This window comes from Gossypium hirsutum, chromosome A01 (assembly GCF_007990345.1).
Source record: "Gossypium hirsutum isolate 1008001.06 chromosome A01, Gossypium_hirsutum_v2.1, whole genome shotgun sequence".
NCBI lineage: Eukaryota > Viridiplantae > Streptophyta > Magnoliopsida > Malvales > Malvaceae > Gossypium > Gossypium hirsutum.
This window is the reverse complement of record NC_053424.1, coordinates 35,367,496-35,394,294: the sequence shown is the minus strand read 5'-3', so window position 1 is coordinate 35,394,294 and position 26,799 is coordinate 35,367,496. Positions and strand designations below refer to the sequence as shown.

General features: G+C 37.2%; 2 non-coding genes across 2 annotated transcripts; one reads left to right on the top strand and one right to left on the bottom strand.

Moving 5' to 3' along the window:
• The first annotated feature begins 10,644 nt into the window (after nucleotides 1-10,644).
• LOC121206537 (small nucleolar RNA R71) lies at nucleotides 10,645-10,750 on the top strand. The gene has a single exon (XR_005901582.1). It is a non-coding gene; the product is annotated as a small nucleolar RNA R71 (small nucleolar RNA).
• Nucleotides 10,751-14,911: 4,161 nt separating this feature from the next.
• LOC121206302 (small nucleolar RNA R71) lies at nucleotides 14,912-15,018 on the bottom strand. The gene has a single exon (XR_005901385.1). It is a non-coding gene; the product is annotated as a small nucleolar RNA R71 (small nucleolar RNA).
• Between the last annotated feature and the right edge of the window lie 11,781 nt (nucleotides 15,019-26,799).

Below are 26,799 nucleotides of genomic sequence, written 5' to 3'. Positions count from 1 at the left end.
AAATCTCAACCACATATATATTCATCATATTCGTAAATTCATATGTCCATATTAAAATACTCCACTTATCTTATTTATCAATGAACATATAACCATGGTTTCAAATTCGAATAACAACCGTTAGCTCAATCATATAAATCAAGATCCCACATATTCATTACATCGCCAACCAAACCATGGTCATTTATTACAAATCATACATAAAGTTATATCAACTTCTTTATAAACACTTCCAAACTCGAACATCATAATTCCCTTATAGCATAAATCAAATTTGCATACGTGAATCATACAATCAACCAAGATGAGATTTATTTTACTAATCATATATTACATATAAAGCATACCCCAACTCGACCATTTTGATTCCATTATCCGTTCAACTTTTCGAACCAAGCAATCATACATTAAAGCCATGTTTCATGTTTCATAATTCTCATGTCCGAAACATAAGACCACAATTTCATATAATAAGTGTATATAACATATCATTCATTTGTATACATTCATATAATTTGTTGTCATATATTTCACATATGGTCATATGAAACATACTCACCACACACGTACCTGAATCAGATACTATTTCACATAGTTATTCATTTCTCAAAATGCCCGTTGAACCATTTGGAATCAATAAGGATACTCAGATAGCTCATAAGCTCCTACAATGCCAGCATCCCATACGTGGTCTTACATGTAACCAAATATCGATGCCACTGTCCGAGACAGGGTCTTACACGAAATCATATACGACGCCAATGTTCCAGACATGGTATTACACGTAAATCACAAATCAATGCCAATGTCCCAGACGTGGTCTTACACGATAACACATATCGGAATCCTATGTCATGACATATGTATCCTAACTATTCCTATGGTTCGTACGGGAATTTTTAGACGTCCTCACCTTATCGGAACTTTCTCAATTTCACATATTCAAACATTCCACGCTCAAAACAGATTCTCCAAAGGTCAATTCAATTCATCAACATATATATATTTATTTACAACTCAATTCTGCACACATAATGCACATACATTTCAATTTAACAACATTTATTTACTTATGAACTTACCTTGGATGTAGACGAATGAATCGGAATGACTATTCGACAACTCTACATTTCCCCCGATCCAATTTCGATTTCATCTTTTCTTGATATAAATTAATATAAATTAAACTTATTTAATCACACATGTACTAAAATTCTCCCAAAAACACGTAAAAGGGAAATTTGCACTTTAGCCCTAACATTTCACATTTTTCACAATTTACCCCTTATTTCACAAAACACAAAACACACATAATTTCATTAAATTCTAGTATAGCAGAATTTTACTAAGGTTCATAGCATCCCATTTCTTCAATTTATTTCACATTTTGACCCTCAATTTACAAATTTCTTAATTTAGTCCTTAATACACATTTTTATCAAAAAATCACTTAATTAAACATAATAATTTATCAACAAAGATTTATTTTTCATCATCAAACAACAAATTCATCACATTATCAACAATGGAAAATATCAAATTCTTCATTAAATCTGAAAATTAAGGCATGAGTTTACTAATATTCGAAGCAACGATCTCAAAAATGTAAAAATTATCAAAAATCGAACAAAGAACATACCCGAATTAAGCTTCCTAGGTGCTGAAACTTAAACAACAACCATGGTTTTTTTCTTCTCAACATTCGGCCATGAAAAAGATGAATACCCCACTATCTTTATGATTTGTTTATTTATTTCATGTTAATAAGCCATTTACAATGTTAACCTTTGTAATTTAATATGAAATCATTATAAATTATGCCCATTACCGTCCATGCTAATGTTCAATGGCTAAATTACAACATAAGGGCCCCTCATAATAAAATCCATAGCAATATAGCACTTTAACAATTAGCAAGTTACTTTTGCATTTTACACGATTAAGTCCTTTTTGCAAATTGAGCACACAAACGATACAATTTTCATTCGAAACTTTCACACATATCAATTCACATACTTTAAGCACGGAATATAATATTTAAATATTTTTCTAACTCAGATTTGTGGTCCCAAAATCACTGTTCTAACTAGGGTCTAAACCAGGCTGTTACAGTTTTCTTGCACATCGAAAAAAATAAAAAATTTGAAAATCAAACTTGTTTGTGATATTTATAGAAATAAAACTTTTCCCAAAATATGACATGTGCTTTGAGTGAGATGGATCCTAGACATTCTTGACTTTAAACCGAATGACCTTCTCCGCTATTCTTGTACCACAAACTACTTCGAGTGTGGGCTTGAAAAATTTCGAGTCAAATACAACTAGAAATATTTTTCTTACTTTCAGTAGGAAAGTAAATCTCTCTTATAGAAACTGGTAGTATTGTTATTCTTGGAAAATAGAATTTATAGTTAGAAATAAAATCTCACTATTTTCAAGCAGAACACTAATATCTCAAAGTTGTATATAAATTCTTGTGTTTTTACCTGTACTGGTGCTATCTATATATAGGGAGAGCTAGTGAAACCTTAGTTGAATTTGTAGAAAGCATTTGATGCATACTTAATAGATAAACAATCCCCTAGTTGAACTAGGAGAGAGAGGGGCTAATACGGTGTGCTTCCCCTCATATGTATTATGATGAGGTTTCAGGCCTCTCCTGTATGAGATCCAATTATATGTGCTTCCAAGACTTTTAACCCAACACTTTATAGTTTAATCCAACCCTGTAAAATTTTTTTATTTCTAAAATAGATATTATTTATTAAAATATTTTTAATTAATTAAATTTTCAATTAAATAATTTTCTTAACCCAATTCTAATTCCATTAAAATCATGACAGCATTACCGTAAAAGAATCTATGAGAAAATATATTTAATTTCTACATTCAATAGATTTTATAATGATCAATTAAATTAATTTCATTTTTTAAATTCAATTATTTAATTAAATAATAATTCAAAAATTTTAAATTAATTCTCAGGTCATTTCCATACTAAGTGAGAAACCACATTCATTTTCGAATGTAACCCATTTCTCTAACTTTATCATTTCTATCCATTTATGTTATTTGATTCATCATGAAATTAATTTATGGTTTCAACGAGCTAGTGGAGGGACCAATTCAACATATGTGATTATGACTCAAATGATTTATAATTAAGTTGTAACTTTTCGCTTATTAATTATAAAATCATTTAGTCACGATGTCATTCCACTGTAGTATCGTGACTGAGCTCTCCCTAATGACATACTAATACATGATATTCGTGACAGGTTTTAAATATTTATAATGAATCGTTCTTGAAACTAACTATTATCACGATGAAGGCAAGTGTACATATCGAACAGTAGTATAGCTTTAGCAAGACCGAATTATCGAACCCAAAGGAACTAAAAGTACTAATATCAACTTTCTTTTTATTACCTAGCCTAAAAAATAAAAGGGTATTGTTTATCTAACTAATTAACTAAACTAAGAAATCATAGAAAGGAAATTTGGGGAAAATACTTTTTGGAAAACTCGATTGATTGAGACAATACCTAAAGAAAAATCCACCTAGACTTCACTTGTTATTTGAATCTGAATCGGACGATTTATTCATTCAACTTGTTCTGTAGAGATCCCTAAGTTATATTATTATCTCTCTCGAGACTAACAACGTCTAACCCTAGATTGAATAATTGAAATCTCTTTGTAATTAACACCCTAGGGTTGCATTAACTCGATCTATGGATCCCCTTATTAGGTTTCACCCTAATCCGGCAAAATCTTGTCACCCTATCTCTAGGCGCGCAATCAACTCTGCTTAATTATGACAAATTTTCTCTTAGACAGGTTCTATTCCTCCTCTGAATAAGAGCTTAACTTGAATCAATATCCTGGAATATCAAAACAAGAATTAAGAACACATAATCAAGAACAAGTCAAATATTTATCATACAATTCAGATAATAATAACAAGATCCATCTTAGATTTCATCCCCCTTAGGTATTTAGGGGTTTTAGTTCATACTAATGAAAGAAAACATCTCAAAATAATAAAAATAACAAAACATCATAAAACCCAAAACTCCTGAAAGAATTTGAAGGGAGATCTTCAGTCTCGATGGTGAATCCGGCTTTTGGGATGGATCGATCGGCTTTCCTTGAGCAATTCCTTGATTCCTTCCGTGCCTCCTCCGTCTAGGTGCCTCCTCAGGTGTTTAAATAGGCTTTGGAATGCCTAAAAGCCCTTAAAATTGGCCTTTTCCGAATTGGACTAACCTTGGGCTCAGTAGGGACACGCCCGTATGCGATTGCTTAAGGCTGTGGTCAAGGCTGTTAAATGGGCTCGGGCTTGTGATCTACCCATGTAACTCATGCTTTGACCTTGCCAAAGGGACACAGCCGTGTGGTCTGCCCATGTGAGGATGTCCAGGCCGTGTTGATTTCGTATGTTGGCCCATTTTCTCCATTTTTGGCCCATTTCTCGTTCCTTTCACTCTCCTATGCTCACATGAGTATAAAACATGAAATTAAGGGATTAGGAGCATCAAATTCACCAATTCTAAGGAGAAACCATCCATAAATGAATTAAGCATGGGGTAAAAATATGTATAAATTACGGTTTATCAAATACCCCCACACTTAAGCATTTGCTTGTCCTCAAGCAAAATCCTCAACTCATAATCAAAATAAATTCTTCTCAACTTATAATTTCTATCGATAATATCTCAAAATAAGTCATAGGTAATCATACATTGAAAATTCAACTAAAAGAAGATCAAAGTTTCAAGCATTCCAAGTTGAGCATTTTATTATGAAAACATATGTGTCTCCTCTCATCTAAGTAATTACCTTTGATTCAAAATATCACAGAGTTTCACATCCTTAATAAGACCCACTCAAATCACTCAAGGTGTTTAAATGAAAATAAATGAAGCACTCAATAGTCAATAAGGAAAAGTCATTACCATAGGCTTGCATGAAAATCAAATCTCCACCACTATAAATTGAGATAAAACATCAACCAAAAGGTATTTAGAGGGTTGTAACGTGGCTTTGGTTAGAGGTTGTGGTCACAAACTGAAAGAAAGGGTTAGAATCGAGATTGAATTGAAAAATTGCCTAATTAGAAAAATGACTAGTCATCAATTGCGTACAATAGAGCTTTTTCTCAGAATATGAAATTTAACTTCTTTAGCTCAGAAGATCACTACTACTAATATGTATACATTTATATATATATTGTTTTTTTGTTTTATTTTTAAGAACAAGTTAAATTACAAAATGGAGTAAAACATAGCTAAGCAACTATTCCAACTCAGATCTCGACAAAAATAAGGATCAAATTAATTTAGGGGATTTCAATAATAATAAGTTATGGGTTAATATTGAGGGTAAGTCAATGAATGGGTTGTTAGGTTCAAGGGGGTTCACTAAGGGTTAATTGTGAAGGTAGGCTTTTATGGAGTGAGTGGGTTAAACCTAAGTGCCTTTATCATTTTGACATATCAAATCAAATGGTGTGGTCTTGACATGCATAATCAAGCAAGTTCTAGAATAACAATTCAATACTGACACACTCATAATAAACGTGAGCATGAAAGAAATAATAGATGCTCTAAAGGCTCAAGATCTCACAAAAATTATGGCTTTTTGATGTTTAAACTTGTGAATTCCAACTCAAACTAATACCTAAACTTGGGGAAGCAACCTAATAGTTTTTAATTCTTCAAAAACAAATTTATCATGCTTGATTCCCTAATGTCTTAAAGTTTAAACAACCAATGCATAAATGCCTATGTTTTAATTCAAGATATATTAATAAACATTATAGACCAATTGGAATTCATTCTAAAAATGATATGAGAAGATCACATGAGAATAAAACAAAATTCAGGGATTTTTCTGATATAAAAGACCCCCCACACTTAAGATTACATTGCCCTCAATGTACAAAGGTAGATATATTAAAAAAGATAGATTTATAATCATAAGATAGGGAGAGAAGTGAAACTTCCTGAATGATGAATGAACTCCTTGAATTGGTGTTTTGGAGAATGATCGGCGTGAGAGTGGAGGAGGATACTCCGGTGGTAGTAGAGGTCGGGTTCCACAAATGCTACGCCAAAAGAGTATTATATCTCAAGTTGGCTATGGTCGTGGTCGAGTAGGACATGGCAGTTGTGGAGAACCTTTCCCAGTGGAGTTTCGAGTTCCTAAGTAATAGTGAGCTTTAGAGCTCTTTATAACTATGATAGAATCAGGAACTCTTTTAAGAAATATATATAAGGAAGATTAAGTACTCATAATGAATTAGTCGGAATTAAAAATTGTAAAATAACAATTATAAAACTTAATAAAAATAAGGTGAAAGAAAAATAAAAAGTAGTCTTAAAATAAAAGAAAAGTAAAAACATAAAATAGATAAATAAAATTTTTTAAACATCTTCATCCTAGATGGTTCACGAGGTGGGGGTGGCGATGAGATGTGGAAGTGCTCACAAATCTGGTGTAGTATAGCATCAATGTGATTGAAGCGCTGAAAACACTATTGCTCGAATCGAGTTAGGCGCTCAAAGATGTCAGCGTATGAAGCCGCTGGATGAACTGGACGAGAGGGTGGTGGTGGCTGAGACGATGGGTCCTCATGACGGGGAGGGACATCATCAGTATTGTCCTCGGGATCCTCCTCTTCGGTGGATTGGGCGAGGCGATACTGAGGAGGGTGGGTTCCTTGGCGCTTCTCGATCATCCTTATACTAAGCATGCTCAAGGGACATCTGGACCATGAGAGTGAGGAAGGTTGATTGGGCTACTGTGTTGAGGAGCTCGAAGTGCCGAGCCAACCGCGTCACATAGGGCCCAATGTAGATGACCCCCTTCTTATGTCACTCCGTCTGATGTTGAATGGCGAGGGTAATGAAATAGGCAAGGTCGAAGACGTGCCCATGCGACATACACCATAGAAAGTAGGCGTCGTGAGTGTTGACGACGCCAGTGCTCTCTTGCCTTTCTGTTAACGAGTGAGCTAAAATGGCATGTAGGTGCCTCAGAGATGGAGGGAGAGCCGATGCCTTGGAGCGGCTAGGATTGTAGGAGGTAGAGCCAGGGGCGAGGGTGTTCCAACACCGTAAAGAAGAATGATGGATGTGGCAATTGAGAGTGTGGAGCTCATTCTCCTCTATGAACTCTTCCGTGTAAAGGCCCAGTGCGTACCGAACTCTGGATGCTCAATTGGTGGACTAGACTGCCGAGGCGAAATTAGACCATTCCCGGATCATCAAAATGGGTCATCACAGTCTGAAGATGAAATGTTTAGCAAAATTCCATCGTGAGCTCGAGATACCTCGGCTCGACAATCTCGAAGAAAAGTCCCCAAGGATCGATGGTAAGGAGGGCCCAAATTGCATCAGCAAGTTGGACTTGTGGTAGTGCGGTCCAGTCTATACAGTGGCCCAGTTCCAAGGGACGGGATCGTAGAATCTGAAATAGTTCCTCTTGATTGCCTGGTGGAAATTGGAGGAAGGGGTGGCAAATTTCTGCGATAGGTCCCGAAGATGACGCGCCTTTCCATTTTATTGAAGTGGGGAAGACAGTCTTCTTGCCACGTGAGGTAGACATAATGTACCTGTAATGGAAATTGAAGTGGAATGTGAATACTTTCCATCTACATATTAACCTCTACTATAACAGCCAAAGTAAATGTGCCAAATAACCCTATGAGAATAAGTAATGGAGATATCTAAAGAATGAATTTGTGTGGGGTTAATAGCATGAAACCCATAGAAACAATAACAATGAATGAATGTAGCCTAATATACTGACTAAGAAAATAAAAAAAATTACCAAAACAAAACATAAAAACATACATTTATCTACTATTCTAACTATGTATATGCACGTAAAATAGTCAAATGGAGCATAGAATTCATGAAAGAAGCAAATTAATTGAAGAAGATTGAGATAAAAAAGTAAACAAATGCAAGAGGGAGGAGCTTAGGAGTCAAAAATGTGGTTGAAGGAGGCGTACGGGTGTGGCAGGAGGCCGTGTGAATCTGTAGCGGCTAGGGTTAGGGATTTTGGGTGAGGGAGATGATGAATACTAAAAGGTATTTATAGATTTTGGGACACACGGCCAGGGAACATGCTCGTGTTCCCTAATTTTTGCCCGTGTGATTCTTGAATTTTTAATTTGGGCGCGTCTAACATTTGGCCCACGCCCGTGTTCCTTGGGCGTGTGGGTGCACACAGCCGTCGCACAGTCGTGTCTATCTTCGTTCACTTCTCTAACGCCCGTGTATATAGGCCCACACCTGTGTTAATCTGATAGGTTCGACCACGGGTTGTAGACACAGGCGTGGCGAATGCCCGTGCTATTTTCTCAGGTTCAACCACAGTTCTACGACACGGGCGTGTTGCACACCCGTGTTGTTTTAGCAGGTTCGCCCGTGGTCCTAATGCATGTCCGTGGCAGCTTATCGCCTCTCGTGTTGGGGAAAATTTTGCCCTGTTTTCACACGGCCTATGGTACGTCTATGTGCCTGGCCGTGTGTGCTTTAGAAAGCCTATGTTTCATGAGTCGGTTAGTATGTTAGATGTTAAGACTAAAACTTAAAGAAATTAATATTGTTAGTGCTCAGGTTGCCTCCCAAGAAGCGCTTATTTATAGTCTATGCTCGACTTACCTCTCTGGAGTGTGATCATGGTGGATCGAGGAGTTTACACTCCTCATCCCTGCTATAAATTTTATCAACATATCGTTTAAGATGAGTACTATTTATTTACCTTGAACGTGCCAAATTTGGGGTGATTTACCTTGATCGTACCGTATGGGAAAATGCTAAGTACCGTAAGAGAAATTTCTTCATTCGGTTTGGCAGTGTCAATGTGAGGATCTGCGGCATCTAATGAAATTTTATCGCCAACCTTAAGTTAATTTGGTGAGTCATTGAGCTCATTCTGACGTAGTTTTGGTTTATCGTGTTTTCTCAGTTTAAATGTTAGCCATTCATCTAACTCCTCGATTCGTAACCTTCATTCTTCATGGGTAGATTCTTTATTGTGGATTGAACATGGCTCATGTGTGTCCTTCGAACTTATTTCCTACAAAATAGGTTGCACTGTGTGATCAACCTTAGTAGAACAATTTGTACAATCACCTTCAATTTTTGATGTGTTGTTCGAGTTGCGCGCTTGAAGGTTGATTATTTCGTCTCCTACACGAAGTGTGAGTTCACCTGTGCCAACGTCAATAATTTTTCTAGCAGTTGCTAAAAAGGGCCTTCCTAAAATTAAAGGAACATTACTGTCCTCTTCTATGTCTAAAACAACAAAATCAACTAGGAATATAAATTTGTCAATTTTAACGAGTACGTCTTCAATGATAACCCTAGGAAATCTGACAGTTTTATGTGCTAATTGAATGCTCATCCTAGTTTGTTTGGGTTTCCCTAGACCTAGTTGTTTAAAAAATTTGTAAGGCATAACATTGATACTAGTCCTTAGATCAGCCAACGCATTATTAACATCTAAACTACCAATTAAACAAGGAATCGTAAAACTCCCTAGATCTTTTAGTTTGTTGGGTAGATTATTCTGAAGAATGGCTGACCAAACCGCATTTAACTCTACATGCGACCTTTCATCTAACTTTCATTTATTTGCTAGAAGCTCCTTTAAAAATTTGACTGCGTTTGGCATCTGCAAAAGGGCTTCAATAAACGGTAAGTTAATAAGTAGTTTCTTTAAAAGTTTAAGGAATTTACCAAATTGTTCGTCTGATCAGTCTTTCTTTATCATAATGGGGTATAGCACACGAGGTTTATATTCTGTAATTACCGGCGTTGGCTCATTGTGGCCTACCTCATCCTTACCTTTGCTTACCACAGTTCCTGGCCTTGGTTCTACAACTAGCCCTTCCTCATCTTGAAGGGCAATCACGTTAAGTTGCTCTCTTGGGTTAGATTCAGTGTTGCTTGGCAGGCTACCTTGTGGTCGTTTGGAAATCAATTTGGTGAGATATCCAATCTGAGTTTCGAGCCCCTGGGTTGATGCTTGTTGATTTTTGAGTGTCGTCTCGGTATTCTAAAAATGAGTCTCTTTAGCATCTCTTCAAGGTTCGATTTTTTCTCCTGCTGGTATGGTGGTTGCTGAAAGCCTGGAGGGGGTGGTGGTTTTTGATTTCCTTGGCCTCCCCATGAAAAATTTGGGTGATTCCTCCAACCTGCATTGTAAGTATTGCTATAAAGATTGTTTTGAGATCGAGGATTATTACCTATGTAATTTAACTGCTCGTTCTCCATGTTATTGCCATAAGGTGGGTATTCTGAATTGCTCGATCCACATCCATTTGCTTCGCACTGCATTACTGGGTGAACGTATGAAGAACTAAGTAAACCATCAATTTTCTTATTCAAGAGTTCTACCTGATTAGAGAGCATGGTGACCGAATCGACGTTATAAACGCCGACTATTGTCATTGGCTTTGTCATCATGACTTGCCACTGATAGTTATTTAGTGACATCTCCTCTATAAATTCATAGGCATCTTCAGGTGTTTTATTATTGATAATTCTGCCAGCAACTACGTCAACCATTTGTTGAGTCGAAGGATTCAGGCCATTATGAAAAGTTTGAACCTGAAGCCAGAGTGGTAACCGATGGTGAGGGCATCTTCGCAAAAGGTCCTTATATCTCTCCCATGCACCGTAGAGTGTCTCTAAATCCATCTGCACAAAAGAAGAGATATCATTATGTGATTTAGCTGTTTTAGCCAGCGGAAAATATTTTAATAAGAACTTTTCGGTCATTTGTTCCCAAGTAATAATTGACCCTTGTGGTAACAAGTTCAACAACTATTTTTATTCCTTAACGAAAAGGGAAACAACCAAATATGTATGGCATCATCAGAAATGCCATTGATTTTAAATGTATTGCATAGTTCCAAAAAGTTTGCCAAGTGAGCGTTGGGATCTTCGTCCTGCAAACCATCAAACTGAACAAATTGCTGTATCATTTGAATTGTGTTAGATTTCAGTTCAAAAGTATTTACAGCTACAGCAGGTCTAACTATGCTCGATTCAGTTCCTGTTAAAGAAGGTTTAGCATAATCATACATAGTGCGTGGAGAAGGATTTTGTTTAACAGTAATCGTAGGAGGTAGCAGATTTTCTTGGTTTTCAGCCATCTCCTCGGTGGTGGTTGAAGTATCTTCCTCTTGCTCTTTCTTTGTGTATCTTAAGCTTCGCCTTATTTCTCTTTGGTTTCTGCGAACTGTGCGATCGATCTCATTGTTAAAAAGTAATGGTCCTGACGGGTTTCTTCTAGTCATAAACTATAAAAACCTACCAGAAAAAGAGAAAGAGAAGAATTAGTAATAAAAATTAGAGTAAAATTTAAATTGCAGAAAAAGTAAATGGCTAAAGTAATAAAAATCAAGTGTTCCTAATATCTTAGTTCCCCGGAAACAGCGCCAAAAACTTGATACATGATATTCGTGACAGGTTTTAAATATTTATAATGAATCATTCTTGAAACTAACTATTATCATGATGAAGGCAAGTGTACCTATCAAACAGTAGTATAGCTTTAGCAAGACCAGATTATCGAACCCAAAGGAACTAAAAGTACTAGTATCAACTTTCTTTATATTATCTAGCATAAAAAATAAAAGGGTTTTGTTTATCTAACTAATTAATTAAACTAAGAAATCACAAAAAGGAAATTTAGGGAAAATACTTTTTGGAAAACTAGATTGATTGAGACAATACCTAAGGAAAAATCCACCTAAACTTCACTTGTTATTTGACTCTAAATCGGACGATTTATTCATTCAACTTGTTCTATAGAGATCCCTAAGTTAAATTATTATCTCTCTCGATACTAAAAATGTCTAACCCTAGATTGAATAATTGAAATCTCTTTCTAATTAACGCCCTAGGGTTGCATTAACTCGATCTATGGATCCCCTTATTAGGTTTCACCCTAATTCGGCAAAATCTTGTCACCCTATCTCTAGGCGTGCAATCAACTCCGCTTAATTATGACAAATTTTCTCTTAGACAGGGTCTATTCCTGCTCTGAATAAGAGCTTAACTTGAATCAATATCCTGGAATATCAAAACAAGAATTAAGAAATCATAATTAAGAACAAGTCAAATATTTATCATACAATTCAGATAATAATAACAAGATCCGTCATAAGTTTCATCCCCATTAGGTATTTAGGGGTTTTAGTTCATACTAATGAAAGAAAACATCTCAAAAGAATAAAAATAACAAAACATCAGAATACCCAAATCTCCTAAGGGAATTTGAAGGGAGAGCTTAAGTCTTGATGGTGAATCCGGCTTCTGAGATGGATCAATCAGCTTTCCTCGAGCAATTCCTTGCTTCCTCCCATGCCTCCTCCATTTAAGTGCCTCCTCAGGTGTTTAAATATGCTTTGGAATGCCTAAGAGCCCTCAAAATTGGCCTTTTTCGAATTGGACTAAACTTGGGCTCAGCAGGGACACGCCTGTGTGAGATTGCTTAAGGTCATGGTCAAGGCTGTTAAATGGGCTCGGGCGTGTGATCTACCCGTGTAACTCGTGCTTTGAACTTGCCAAAGGGACACGGTCATGTGGTCTGCCCATGTGAGGAAGTCCAGGCCGTGTTGATTTTGTACGTTGGCCTATTTTCTCCGTTTTTGGCCTGCTTCTCGTTCCTTTCACTTTCCTATGCTCACCTAAGTATAAAACATGAAGATAAGGGATCAGGAGTATCGAATTCACCAATTCTAAGGAGAAACCATCCATAAATGCATTAAGCCTGGGGTAAAAATATGTATAAATTACGGTTTATCACATACCATTACCAAATCTAATCAATTAATGCTCATTCAATGACCTTGTTATAAGTGTGTTACCCTCATAGGGTATCCTTAATTGCTTTGGGATAAAACTGTTCTGCCAATATGATCCTATTTTATCTCATCGTAACTATTGCATATTCATTCATGAAAAGTAAATTACTATCAAATATTATTAAGTCATTCATCACAAAGATAAATAACCCATTACCACATTTAATTTTCATCTATCATGGAATGCCAAGGAGAAGATATCATTTACTCATGTCTTGGGCTATGAATTCCACTATTGTGAATGATACTACATGCTGCAGAAGTCATTTGCCCAATGTACCAGCTTTCAATTCCTTATATATTTGAACTCAGGCTTTTACTTACATTAAAGTATACAAGTCATGCATATATAGTCCATCATCCACTTAAGATTAATGTGTGTCACATTATGAATATCACAAGTGAATAAATCTATAAACGGATTTAGGATCTATTATGCTTGGGTCCAGTCCAATGTACTGTCAGTCTAATCAACCATATGTATGTCTTTATCTTCTAAGAGTTATTCGTTTAGATGCCCAAGACAAAGCATCTCCCAATTGGACTTAATAGATTACATATTAGTCTTTCACAATTTTTTCATTTCCGGTTAGACTAAGGATATGTTTAGGTCATTCCCATTTATGATTAAACTGAGCATATCCCCATTTTTGAATTATTTGATTGAATAATAATTAGAAAAGCTTGAACCAATTCTTAAGTCATTCCCTTACTTTGTAAGAAAACACATTCATTTTCGAATGTGGCCCATTTATCTAACTTTATAGTTTCCATCAGTTTCTGTTCATGATACTACATGCAATTTGTTTTTGGTTTCAACGAGCTATTGGAAATATATAATTAAGCCTCAAATGATTTATAATTAAGTTCCAACTTTTCACCTATTAATTATAAACTCATTTAGTTACCAAGTCATTCCACTATAGTATCATGACTGGTTTATCCACAAACCATTATGAAAGTTACTCAATCAATGCTCGTCCAATGACCTTGTCATAAATGTGTTACTTTTATAGGATATTGATAACTCTTGAAAATAGTTATATTTCATGCCTTTAGACCTAGATATTTGCTTGTACTTGGGTACATTTAGTGACATTTTAGGACATTTCATTAGTATTTTTATCATTGGTGGTTTGGCACGTACAGGATGTGGAGGAAGATATAAAGGAATAAAGGTTTATTGGGGTAAAAGGTTGGACAACTTGCTACATTGTATGCCTTGGCAATTCTAGGAAGATGACCAAGTCAACACTCAACGCATACCAGTCTCAGCCCCACTCTACTCGTTCCAGAAAAATTTTCCCAAAAATAGAGGATAAGATATCGTGGGCTATTGGATTAACCCTAGGAAGAAAAATTATAAAAAGCTGAAAGAGAAAACCCGAAGGGTATGGAGATTTGGAGGCAAAAATAAAGGGTGGTGGCTGAGTAGAGACGAAAAAAGAAACCGAAGGCAATCCCTCTCAGCCATCACAGGACACTGTGCTGCTGGATTATGGATTGCTTTGACGAAAGCCATTTTCCCAAAGTTCTTCCATTATTTCTTAATATGTTCTCTCGTGAATTGATTTTATTGAAACGATGTTGGATGATATTTTGGTTTTGAATTTTACTTTCCAACCTATGAGCTAAATCTCATAGGGTTGGGGTTACATGATGAAACCTTTATTTTCTTTAATGGTTAAAGCATAAATCTGAATTAATTTACTGTTTCATTCAGTCGTTTTTATTTCTAAATTGTATGTGAGCAATCCCTAAACATAGATGACTGTTCAACATGACCATAAACTAATCTAATTCTGAAAAGGTTGGATTAGTTAGACTAAAATTTAATGATATGAGCAAGTACTCATATTCTTTAAGATGGTCTACGACTTAAATTATTTCCATATTCTTTAAGAGATTGTTTGAGAGCATGGCTGAATGCTTTGCTGCCAGCCGCCAGGAATAGTGGCATCATGGAATGATCTTTGCTAAAGGCTTTTACTACTGTCTAATCCACCAAATATGAATTTCAAGCTTAGAAATGACATCGCATGTTTTCAGCAATTAGAAGATGAAACACTATATAAAGCTTAGGAACGATTTAAAGACTTAATTCAGAAATGTCTGGTGTATGGATTTCAGCACTGGACATAGATGGAGATATTTTATAATGGTTTCAATGTGTATACGAGGATGGTACTTGATGCTTCTTCCAATGGTACTTTGTTTGATAAATCTTATACTGAAACATATAATATTTTGGAAAAGATTGCCAACAATGATTATCAATATTCGACCACAAGAGTTGGGACTGGCAAGAGAGCTGCTAGTACAATAGAGCTTGCTACAATCACTTCATTGACAGCCCAAGTATCTTCTTTGGCTAATATGATCAAAACAATGAAGAAACCCACTACAGTTTAGGAGATGAAAGTAGTCGAGCTATCGTGTGTTTATTATGGTGACGATTATGTGTTTGATGAATGCCCATCAAACCCATCATTTGTGTACTACATGGGTAATTTTAACCAAAATAGTAATCCCTATTCTAAAACCTACAATTCAAGGTGGAAGCAACATTTGAATTTTAGCTGGAATAATCAAGATGCAGGGAATTCAAACAATGTTGCAAGGCAGAATGCACCGCCTAGTTATAATCATCCTCTATCGAGACAAAATATTCAACAGGTTCAAACATCATCATCCTCGACATCCATCGAAGCCTTTTCGAAGGAATATATGGCTAAAAACAATACTGTAATTCAATGTCAGGCTACATCTCTCTGAGCTGTTGAGACTCAAGTGGGGAAAATAGCGAATACTTTGAATTTGAGGCCACAAAGAGCATTGCCAAGCGATATAAAGAATTCAAGAACACAAGACAAGGAACTGCAAAGCAATTACTCTTAGAAGTGGGACTTAGCAGAAAGGCACTGTTCAAGATACCACTATAGAAGAAGACAACTCTATACTCAACTAGGGAAAGAATTCATACTCATTTGAAAAGCATACTGCACCTAAAAAGGGTAAGTAGCAAAATGCTATGGCAGAGTCAGATCATGTTGTCAATAAAAATGCCACGGTAAAACAATATCAGCAACCTGAAGGACGACCACCTCTACATTTTCCTCAGTGATTTCATAATTCTAAGTAGGATATTCAGTTCAAAAGTGTCTTGAAGCAACTCCTTATCAACATACTGTTGGTAGAAGCTTTGGAGAAAATGGTCAATTGCGTGAAATTTATGAAAGATATATTTTTAAAGAAGCGCAAAATAGGAGAAATTGAGACTGTTGCTCTTGTTGAAGGGTGCACAACAACGTTGATGAATAAATTACCTCCAAATTTGAAGGAGCCAGGGAGTTTCATTATCCCATGTTCAATCTGAAATTATTATGTTGGTAAGGTGTTATGTGATCTAGGAGCGAGTATAAATCTAATGCACATATCTAATTTTAGGAAGTTAGGAATTGGAAAAGCAAGACCTACTATGGTTATGTCGCAACTGGCTGACCGATCCTATACACATTTTGGAAGGTAAATTTGAAGACGTGCTGGTAATTTATCTTTCCTATGGTATTTCCTTATTTTAGAATGTGAAGCTGATCAGGATGTGTCAATTATTCTTAGAAGACCTTTTCTTACTATAGGCAGGACGTTAATTGATGTGTAGAAAGGCGAACTGACTATGAGGGTAAATGATTAGTAGGTTACCTTCAATGTATTTAATTCTTTAAAATGTGCTAATGTTAATGATGAATGCCACGCCATCGGGTTGATAAAAACAACAGTGAAGGATTTCACTAGATTTTGCCACAGCAATTCCAACAGTGACGAAGACTCACTTAAGCAGAGTGATTCAGTAAGTTTTGACAAACTCGATCAATTTATTGAAGTCAAGTAGATAGTGGATAGACCAGGGAAGAAGTTTGAATCTTTGGATTTATCAAATCGATCTTTCAATCCTTCTAAACCTTCTATAGAGGAACCTCCTACATTAGAGTTAAAACATTTGCCACAACATTTGAAATATGTATATTTGAGTGGCAATAGTACTCTACCGATAGTAATTTCTTCGGAGCTAACACATGAGTAAAAGGCAAGGTTGTTAGAAGTTCTTCGGTGATTTAAGAAGGCATTGGGAGACCCTAGCTTATATAAAATGAATTAGCCCTGCATTCTGCATGCATAAAATTTTGTTGGAGGATAACCCTAGCAATTCCATTGAATAGTAGTGAAGGCTGAATCTGATCATGAAAGAAGTTTTCAAGAAAGAGATTATTAAGTGGTTTGATGCTGGCATCATTTACCCAATTTCAAGCAGCTTATGGGTAAGTCTTGTACAATGTGTACCCAAGAAAGGAGGTGCCACAGTGGTAAGTAATGATAACAATAAGCTCATACCAACTCACATTGTCACAGGATGGAGACTATGTATGGATTACACAAGCTTAGTAAGGCAACTAGGAAGGACCATTTTCTAGGACCATCCATTGATTAGACGTTGGATAGATTAGATAGGAAAGCCTTCTACTATTTTTTGGATGGTTATTCAGGATATAATCAGATTGTCATAGCTCCTAATGACCAAGAGAAGATAACTTTCACATGTCCATATGGTACTTTTGCGTTCAGACAAATGTCGTTCAGGTTATGTAATGCCCCAGAAACTTTTCAATGTTGTATGATAGTCATATTGTGTGACATGGTGGAAAATTTTCTTGAAGTTTTCATGGATGATTTTTCTATTTTCAACAATAATTTTGAGGATTGTTTGAACAATCTAGAATTGGTTCTGTGTTGCTGTGAAGAAATAAATCTTGTTTCAAATTAGAAAAAATGCCACTTCATGGTTCGTGAAGGAATTGTTTTTAGGCATAGGATATCACAGAGAGGAATTGAAGTGGACATAGCAAAAATTGAAGTAATAGAAAAATTATCAACTCCCACTAGTGTCAAAGGTATTAGGAGTTTTTTAGGTCATACAGGGTTTTATAGAAGATTCATTAAGGATTTTTTAAGGATATCTAAACCCTTGTACACTTTGTTAGAGCAAAATAGTCCTTTCAATTTTGATGAACATTTTTTTGTAGCCTTTGAAAAGTTAAAGAAAAAACTTATAGCAGCACCAATTATAGTAGCTTTGGAATAGACACTGCCTTTTAAACCCATGTGTGACGCTAGCGATTATATTACGGTAGCCATGTTAGGGCAAAGGAAAGAAAAAATATTACGTGCAATATATTATGCTAGCAGAATTTTATCGGTCGTGCAACTTAATTACATTACCATGGAAAAGGAATTATTGGTTGTGGTGTTCACATTCTATAAATTCCGTTCTTATCTAGTTGGTATAAAGGCCATAGTCTATACAAATCACTCTGCTATTAAGTATCTAATGAGCAAGAAAGATGCTAACTAAGGTTGATTAGGTGGATACGTTTCCTACAGGAGTTTGACTTGGAAATTAGAGATCAGAAAGGGACTGGGAATCAAGTGGCTGATCACTTGTCGATGTTAGAATCTAGAAATGAATATGGTCATGACCCAGTTTTAAAGAAGAATTTCCAGATGAACACCTGTTAGTTGCTACGACATTACCTTGGTATGCCGATATAGTGAATTTTCTAGTGAGTAGTGTGTTTCCACCCGATCTCAACAGTCAAAGAAGACAAAAATTTCTTCATGAAGCCAAACACTATTATTAGGATAAGCCTTTCTTGTTTAAACATTGTGCGGATCAAATAATTAGGAAGTGAGTTCCTGATGATGAAATACATAGCATTCTGCAGTATTGTCATTCAGCTCCGCACGGAGGACATTTTGGGGGGATAAGAACTGCTACCAAAGTACTTTAGTTAGGATTTTATTGGCCAAGTTTGTTCAAGGATGCTCATGAATTCTATCAGTCATGCAACCATTGTCAGAGAATTGGAAATTTATCTAGGAGACACGAAATGTCATTGCAAAGTATACTGGCGATTGAGTTTTTTGATGTATAGGGAGTAGACTTTATGGGTCCAGTTCCACCGTCAGTGGGCAAAATTGTACATATTGTTAGTAATGGACTATGTATCTAAGTGGGTCTAGGCTATTGCACTTCCTACTAATGATGCAAGGTTAGTAATGAAGTTTTTACACAAGAACATTTTCACAAGATTTGGTACACCTAAAGCCATTATTGGTGATGAGGGGTCTCATTTTGATTCCAAGTTAGTAGCTAATGCTTTGCATCGATATAAGATGAAACATAAGATTGCCACAATATATCACACCAAAACAAATGGACAAGCTGAAATTTCTGGTAGAGAAATTAAATTTTTTTTAGAAAAAATGGTGAATCCTACTCATAAAGATTGGTCTACCAAATTGGATAAAGCTTTGTGGGCCTATCGTACTGTATATAGAACACCGTGGGGGATGTTACCTTTTAAGCTTGTCTATGGCAAGCCATGTCACCTTCTTGTTGAACTTGAGCACAAAAAATTTTGGGCTATTAAGAAGCTGAACATGGACTGGGTCACTGTTGGCCATAAAAGGTTGTTAAAATTGAATGAAATGAAGGAGTTTCGAGCACAAGCATATGAGAATGATATGTTTTACAAGGAAAAGACCAAGCGTTGGCACGGCAAAAGAATTATGCCAAGGTAAAAAAGAAATAAACGACAATACATCATTGAGATTCTCAATTTTTGAAGAGACTTCAAGCATTGGCACGGCAAATGAATTATGCCAAGACAACTTAGATCAAGACAACAAGTGTTATTATTCAACTCTAGGCTCAAATTTTTCCCTGGTAAATTAAAATCTTACTAGTCAGGTCCTTTTGAAGTAGCCCAAGTATATCCTCATGAAGTTGTTAACATCAAAGACTTGAAAACGAAGGTCACATTTAAAGTTAATGGGCAACGTTTAAAGCAATAGTAGGGTGCCTATATGGATCGAGACAAGCACTTCATTAACCTTCGAGATGTTTGAGCTAACAATTTCTTTTATCATTCTTTTTTTTAATTTCTTTACTTTAATTTTATTTTTAGTATTCATATAATATCATTTCCATTTCCATTCCTGTTTTTATTTTTGAGTAGTTTTCTATGATTTCTAGAGACAAAATAAAGAATGTGAACTTAGCAGTTCTAATATTAAGAGGAATTTGCCATAGCATTACAACAAACTGGGTAAATGGATAACGTGGTAAGAGGTAATATGGGTTGACCAGGAAAAAGAAATCCAACGGAGAGATTTGTTTTTGTTTTTTTTATAGTTGGGTCCATTCTATTACTTGGGGAGCCCATGGAAGAGAATCTAAACTTTTTGTTTAACGGCTAGGGCACTTCAAATTTTTCCCCCAAAAATCTTCTTAATTTCTTTTCTTCTCTCCTCCATGTCACGTAGCTTCCTTAGCACATTTCATTTATGCTGAACTACCACCACCAAAGGTAAGGACCCTGTTCCACCTTCACCACTAGCTTCTGTAACTGCACAGGAATGTGACATTGATCGTCTGATCAATGAGCTCACAGAAACTGATTGGGAGGAGGAAGAAATGAACCCCAAAAAGAGGAAGTGGCAGTATAAAGTTAGTACCCGTAAATCCACTCGTCAGGTAGAATGAAATACCTATATACTAGTCCAAGCCAACTAACTTTTCTATTTCTTTCATGCATCTTGCATTTCATTTCTTCTGCCATGATGTTTGTTGCACAAATTTCTTTTTTGGTTGTTTTCTTATACATTTAGTCATGCATTGAGGACAATGCATCCCTTCGGTTTAGGGGTGTGTTGTGCATTTAGGTTGCATTTTATATTTATTATGTATGTTCATTTTTGTATAGTTAAATATTGTAACATCCCTTACCCGTATTCGACGCCAGAACCGGGTACGAGGCATTACCAGACTTATAGTCAAACAAACATTCAAAACCAGAACATGAATTTCCACTCAAATTTTAAACTTTTTGAAAACATTGATATCGTCCCTTAAACAAGCCTTCGAGGCCCTAAACATGCATTAGAGGTTGTTTGAGACTAAACCAAGAATTTTTGAAAATTCTACAACCCTTAGAAAAGTTTTCATCAAAACAGGGTCACACACCCTTATGGCTTGGGATACGCCCGTGTGGGTAGGCCGTGTGGTCACACACACCTGTGTTCCTAACCCGTGTAACTCTCTGTTTATGACGTTATCAACAAATTGAAGTCACATGGCCAAGTCACACGCCCGTGTGCTTAGCCCATGTGGACGATTTAATTTTCATAATTTTTCGTAAAATAGGTGCAGACTTCACAGCCCATGTCCCTGGGCCGTGTCCTTTACACGGCTGAGACGCACAGTCGTGTCTCTGCCTGTGTGGACAAAATAAGGCTATTTACCAAGCCATTTTGCCACCCTTACTTGGACCAACCTTGTAACACCCGAAATCCGGCCCAGACATTACGGTCGAATCTGGTGTGTCACATTGAAGCGTTACTGTATAGGTCATGTCTTATCTAAAATCTTTCTTAGTGATTTAAGGGTATTTTCGTTATAGATTAAAGTGAATAGAAGCTGTGCACCAGGTAAGATGCTGGAAAAAGATGAGGTGAGTCTATTAGACTGCTTAAGTACCAAGCTCTCCACGGATCCACGCCTAGACATGCACACAACCATTGCCACACTTTAACTGAATGATTGTTCACGAAAAAAACCATTTCATTTTAAGCCTTTCAAAACACTTATTAATTTTTGAAAACGTTTTCATTTCGGAAGCTTTGTCTTGTTTCACGATATCTTGAAATTAGGTAATCTCTTTTAAAAACGCGCCCTAGAGCTATTCAAGTTCAAACATTTAAATCCATATCATGCCTAAGCTAATAATCATACTAAAGAAATTAAAAATAATTAAAGCGGCCTTATTACAACTTAAAACCCAAAGCAATTAAAGTAAATGAAACTAATCCAGTCATAAGAAGGAAATTGAGCTTGCAAAACATGTGGCCACTCCGAATCCCTCTCAGCTCCAAGTCCACTATGGTTGGGGGTTACCTGCAAAGGTAAAATTAAGGGGTGAGTTTGGAAAACTCAGTGTGTAAAATAACCCAACCATAGTCCAGATCAGTTCAAACCACAGAAACAGATTAAGTTGGGCCTTAGCCCTATACAGAATTCAGAATGAAGCCCATAGGCCAATAACAGAAACAGAACAGATATATCTTGTATGCAGAAAACCCAACTCATATCCATCCGTATACATCCCTGTGCCAACCTTACACCATGTAGGGAGACTACTCGACCCACCCATCCACTACACGTCACAAATTTTGCAGTATGGCTGCCAGAACAGATATTGTGACAGAGTCACCAGAAACAGATATTGTGGTAGAGCCACCAAAAACAGATATTTGTGGCAGAGCCACCAGAACGCTTCCTCCATCAATATAACCCATATCCCATGCAACAGATATACATGTCATGGCATACAACAAACAGAATCAGAATATCACGCATTTCAGTCAAAATTAATCCTAGGGTTATAATGGTAATTTTGCACCAAGGGCTATAATGGTAATTTTCATAGTTAGGGGTATTTTAGTAAATTTAACTATTTTAGGGTTTACACTCATATTACAGCCATTAACACATTAACAGAAACACTTACCGAGCATTTTTACCGAATTGGGCCCGTTGGCCCATTAACCCGATTTCGGCCCATTAAGCCCAAATATACCGAAGTGCACGAAATTACGAACTCTGCAATCATACCACTTGTGATTACCAAAATTAACAACCAAACCATCCCACGAGCGCTCGCACGGTCGCAAGTTTACAAAATGCCGGCTTTTCGGCATTTCGGCTTTTCAGCTTTTACTAATCTAGTCTATTAGTGGGTGTCGTTTACACACCTGATTCGCGACAAATGCTACCGAAATCTCCCACGATATCCTACAATCGTCACTAGACATATCAGATCCAAAATACAATGGCAACCATCATAAACTTACTTACCATAATCGGCCATCACTACCTATGGCCCTGGAGATCCTACCTTTGCCAAAACTAGAGACTAGATCTAGATCTAGTCATTCCACTTGTCCAAGCCTTCGATCAGCAGCCTCTGGATCACACTAACACCAAAACAAATCAATTTTTATAACCCTTAGAGCTTTAAGCTCCAATCGACAGCCTCCCTATGCCTTTAGGAATTTTGGCTTTTCTAATACCCGAAATAAAGAATAGATCTGAGCACCTACCTCAGGTTCTTTCAACCAAAAAGATTCCACTTCAGTTTCTACTCAGATCTAATGCAGATCCAGCCTTTAAACACTAGTAGAAATCGAATCTTGGAGATCTAAAGATTCGGCTATATGATCCTAAAAACTATGGTGTTTTTAGCTTTTGGAACTGTGAAGAGGAAGAGGATTTGGTATGGTGGTTTTTGCAGTGGTATTGCCGACAGGAGTTGAGGTTTAGAGGATGTGAAATTCAACCAAAACAGATGAATAAAATAGGAGGATTTTAACTAGAAGAAATTGGCACAAGAAACAACTTTCGGGATTTCGGCTTTTATGGTAATCGGCTATAGAGGTTTAGAAAAGAATGGGAATGAAAGAGGAGATGAGTAGAATGGTAGGAATGTTTCGGCCAGAGAACAAAAGAAGGAGAAAAAGAAAACAGAAGAAGAGAGGAGAAGAGAAGGAAGAATTCAACACTCAGGAGATCTAACTTTGTGTTCTTCGGTTTTTCGCGACACTGATAAAAGAATAGAATAAAAGTGAAGGCTCTAGGTGGCTAACCCTAATTCGGCAAAACAAAAAGAAAATAAAGCTTGCCCTAATGGCCATTCAGACCCACGGCCCAACCTTCCTAAAGCCCTAGCCGAATTTCCACTTAAGCTCTATCACATGCCCGGCATATGCACACAAAAATAAAAGTAACAACACGCTTACCTTGTGACTTGAACTATGGCTCCCCCTAATCATCCACACGTCACTCCTCAAACACCTAGGTGGCGCCACATGCCACTTTACCACAGATCTTTTTGTGTCCTATTTTACCACCTCAATTTTAAAATCCCATATCGCCAGAACCCTCTCTCTCCAAAATTAAAATTCACGAATTGCCTCGAATTAAATTTACTCTTGGGCCTTTTAAAGGCCCACCAACATACTCAGACCCACACCAGATAGTGGAAACACAATATTTTTAAAATTCATTGAAAATTACAGAAATCACGAAAATCCCGAAAATTGGGGCGTTACAACTCTACCCTCCTTAAAGAAATTTCGTCCTCGAAATTTACCTGATTCAAACAGATGAGTGTATTGTTGTCGCATCGCCTCTTCTGGCTCCCAAGTAGCTTCCTCTCTGCCATGATTACTCCAAAGCACTTTTTACCAAGGGAACTGACTTCCTTCTTAGAACCTTAACATCACGATCCAGTATCTGCACAGGCTCTTCCGTGAATCCTGTCTAACTCCGGAGGTAATTCCAATTGGTAAGCCATAGGACCTACTCGCTTAAAAACCCGATAAGGCCCAATGAACCGCGGACTCAAATTGCTCTTCTTACCAAACCTTAATATCTTCTTCCAAGTTGAAACCTTCAAGAAGACCATCTCACCCACTGAATACTCAATCTCCTTATGCTTCAAATCTGCATACGACTTTTGCCTATCAAATGCTTCCTTTAACTGATCTCTGATTATTCTAACCTTATCCTCAGTATTCGCTACCAACGCAGGTCCAAGAACCTGTCGTTCCCCCAGTTCGGTCCAACAACTAGGTGTATGACACCAACGTCCATACAGCGCTTCATATGGTGCCATTTGGATACTCGTCTGATAACTATTGTTATACACAAACTCTGCCAACGACAAGTAATCCTCCTAACAACCTCGGAAGTCGATAACGCATCCCCTCAACATGTCTTCCAAAATCTAAATAACCCTTTCCGACTAACCATTCGTTTGAGGATGAAAAGCCGTGCTAAAGTTCAATCGCGTTCCTAGTGCCTCATACAACTTTTTCCAGAACCGAGATGTGAACCTAGGATATCGATCAGAAATAATCGATACCGACACTCTATGAAGTCGCACAATCTCCGCCATGTACAATTTGGCTAACTTCTAAAGTGAATAGTCAATGCGGACAGGTATGAAATGAGCAGACTTGGTCAACCTATCCACAATCACCCAAACCGAGTCCTTCTTCATTGGTGTCAAGGGTAGCCCATTCACAAATTCCATGGTTACCCTCTCCCATTTCCAAAGTGGTATTTTTACAGGCTGCAAAACTCCGGAAGGTAGTTGATGTTCAACTTTCACCTGCTGGCATGTCAGGCATTTCCCCACAAACTCCATTACTTCTCACTTGAGCCCAGGCCACCAATACAATTCTCGCAAGTCGTGATACAACTTATTCCCTCCAGGATGCATAGCACAAAGTCTTCTATGACCTTCTTTCAGTATTGACTGCGTTAAGTCAGAGTCCTTCGGAACGCAAACTCTCCTTCAGAAACACAAAACTCCTTAATTATTCAATCCAAACTCAGAAGTTTCCCCTTTCTTAACTTGTTGGAATCGAGAAAATAAAGTCTCATCCTTCAAATGCTTTTCCTTAATCTGATCCACCCAGGCTGGCCTTATTTACAACTCAGCCAACAGACTACCATCATCATACAGACTCAAACGAGCAAACATTGCTCTTAGATCAAATACAGCTCTACAGCTTAGGGCGTCGGCTACCACATTAGCCTTGCCTAGGTGATACTCAATTGAACAGTCATAATCCTTAAGCAACTCTATCCATCTCCGTTGCCAAGTACTTGAGACTCTTATGATCCATGTATATGACACACCTTTCTCCGTACAAGTAGTGTCTCTAAATCTTAAGTGCAAAGATTACTACTGCCAATTCAAGGTTGTGAGTAGGATAGTTTACCTCGTGAGGCTTAAGCTATCGTGATGCATAAGCAACCACCTTACCCTCCTGCATCAACACACAACCCAAACCCACATGTGATCGTCACTATACGCGGTAAAATCCTTCCCAAACTCCGGCTGAATTAATACTGGTGCCTCAGTGAGAACTTCCTTCAACCTCTCAAAAGCTTCCTGTTGCTTCTCGGTCAAAACAAACGGTGCTCCTTTCCTTATAAGCTTTATCAAAGGTGCTGCTAACACAGGATAACCTTCCACAAACCTTCTGTAATACCCTGCCAAACCCGGGAAACTCTAAATTCTGACACCTTCCTAGGTGGCTTCCACTCCAGAATCGTTTCAATCTTTTGAGGGTCCACATAACTTGCCCCAACATACTTTCCCTTGAAGACCGTCTTAAACAGCTCCCAAGTCACCCTGTCAGCAGGGGTCCCATCTCTCACAGTGAGCCACCACTGATAAGCCTCATCCTGTAGCAATAATATGGCTCCCTTCAGCTTCTGCTCTACGGAACAGTCTAAGTCATCCATAATCCATTCTGTAGCCTCTAACCAATACTCAGCCACGTTCGGGGCTACATCAGATACGCCCCTAAAGATCTCCACCCCGTTAGCCCAGAGTTGCTCGGAAATAGATCATCGAATTCCGTTACCTGTACTTGCCTCGGCAACCCTTTCCAAAACACGCAGCATTACCTAAGATAGAGCGTCATCCCTGGCACCTCAATCATGAGACTCTATTTCTGTTGCAGGTGGTACCGGTGCATCTGTCGCCGACATATGTCCTGAAGACGAAGACCCAGCCCGTGTACTACCTCGGCCACGTCCACGGCCCCTTCCACAAGCTGCTCTCGTACTCATGTCGTATTATCTGATTACGAATTTTATGTATCAATTAAATATTACAGCGTTTATTACAGATGTTTTATGAACAGACAGTAATTCAGAGTTTTGGTTTTCGCGAAATCGTAGCCTAGCTACAGTCTTTAGTCTTCTTATCCAA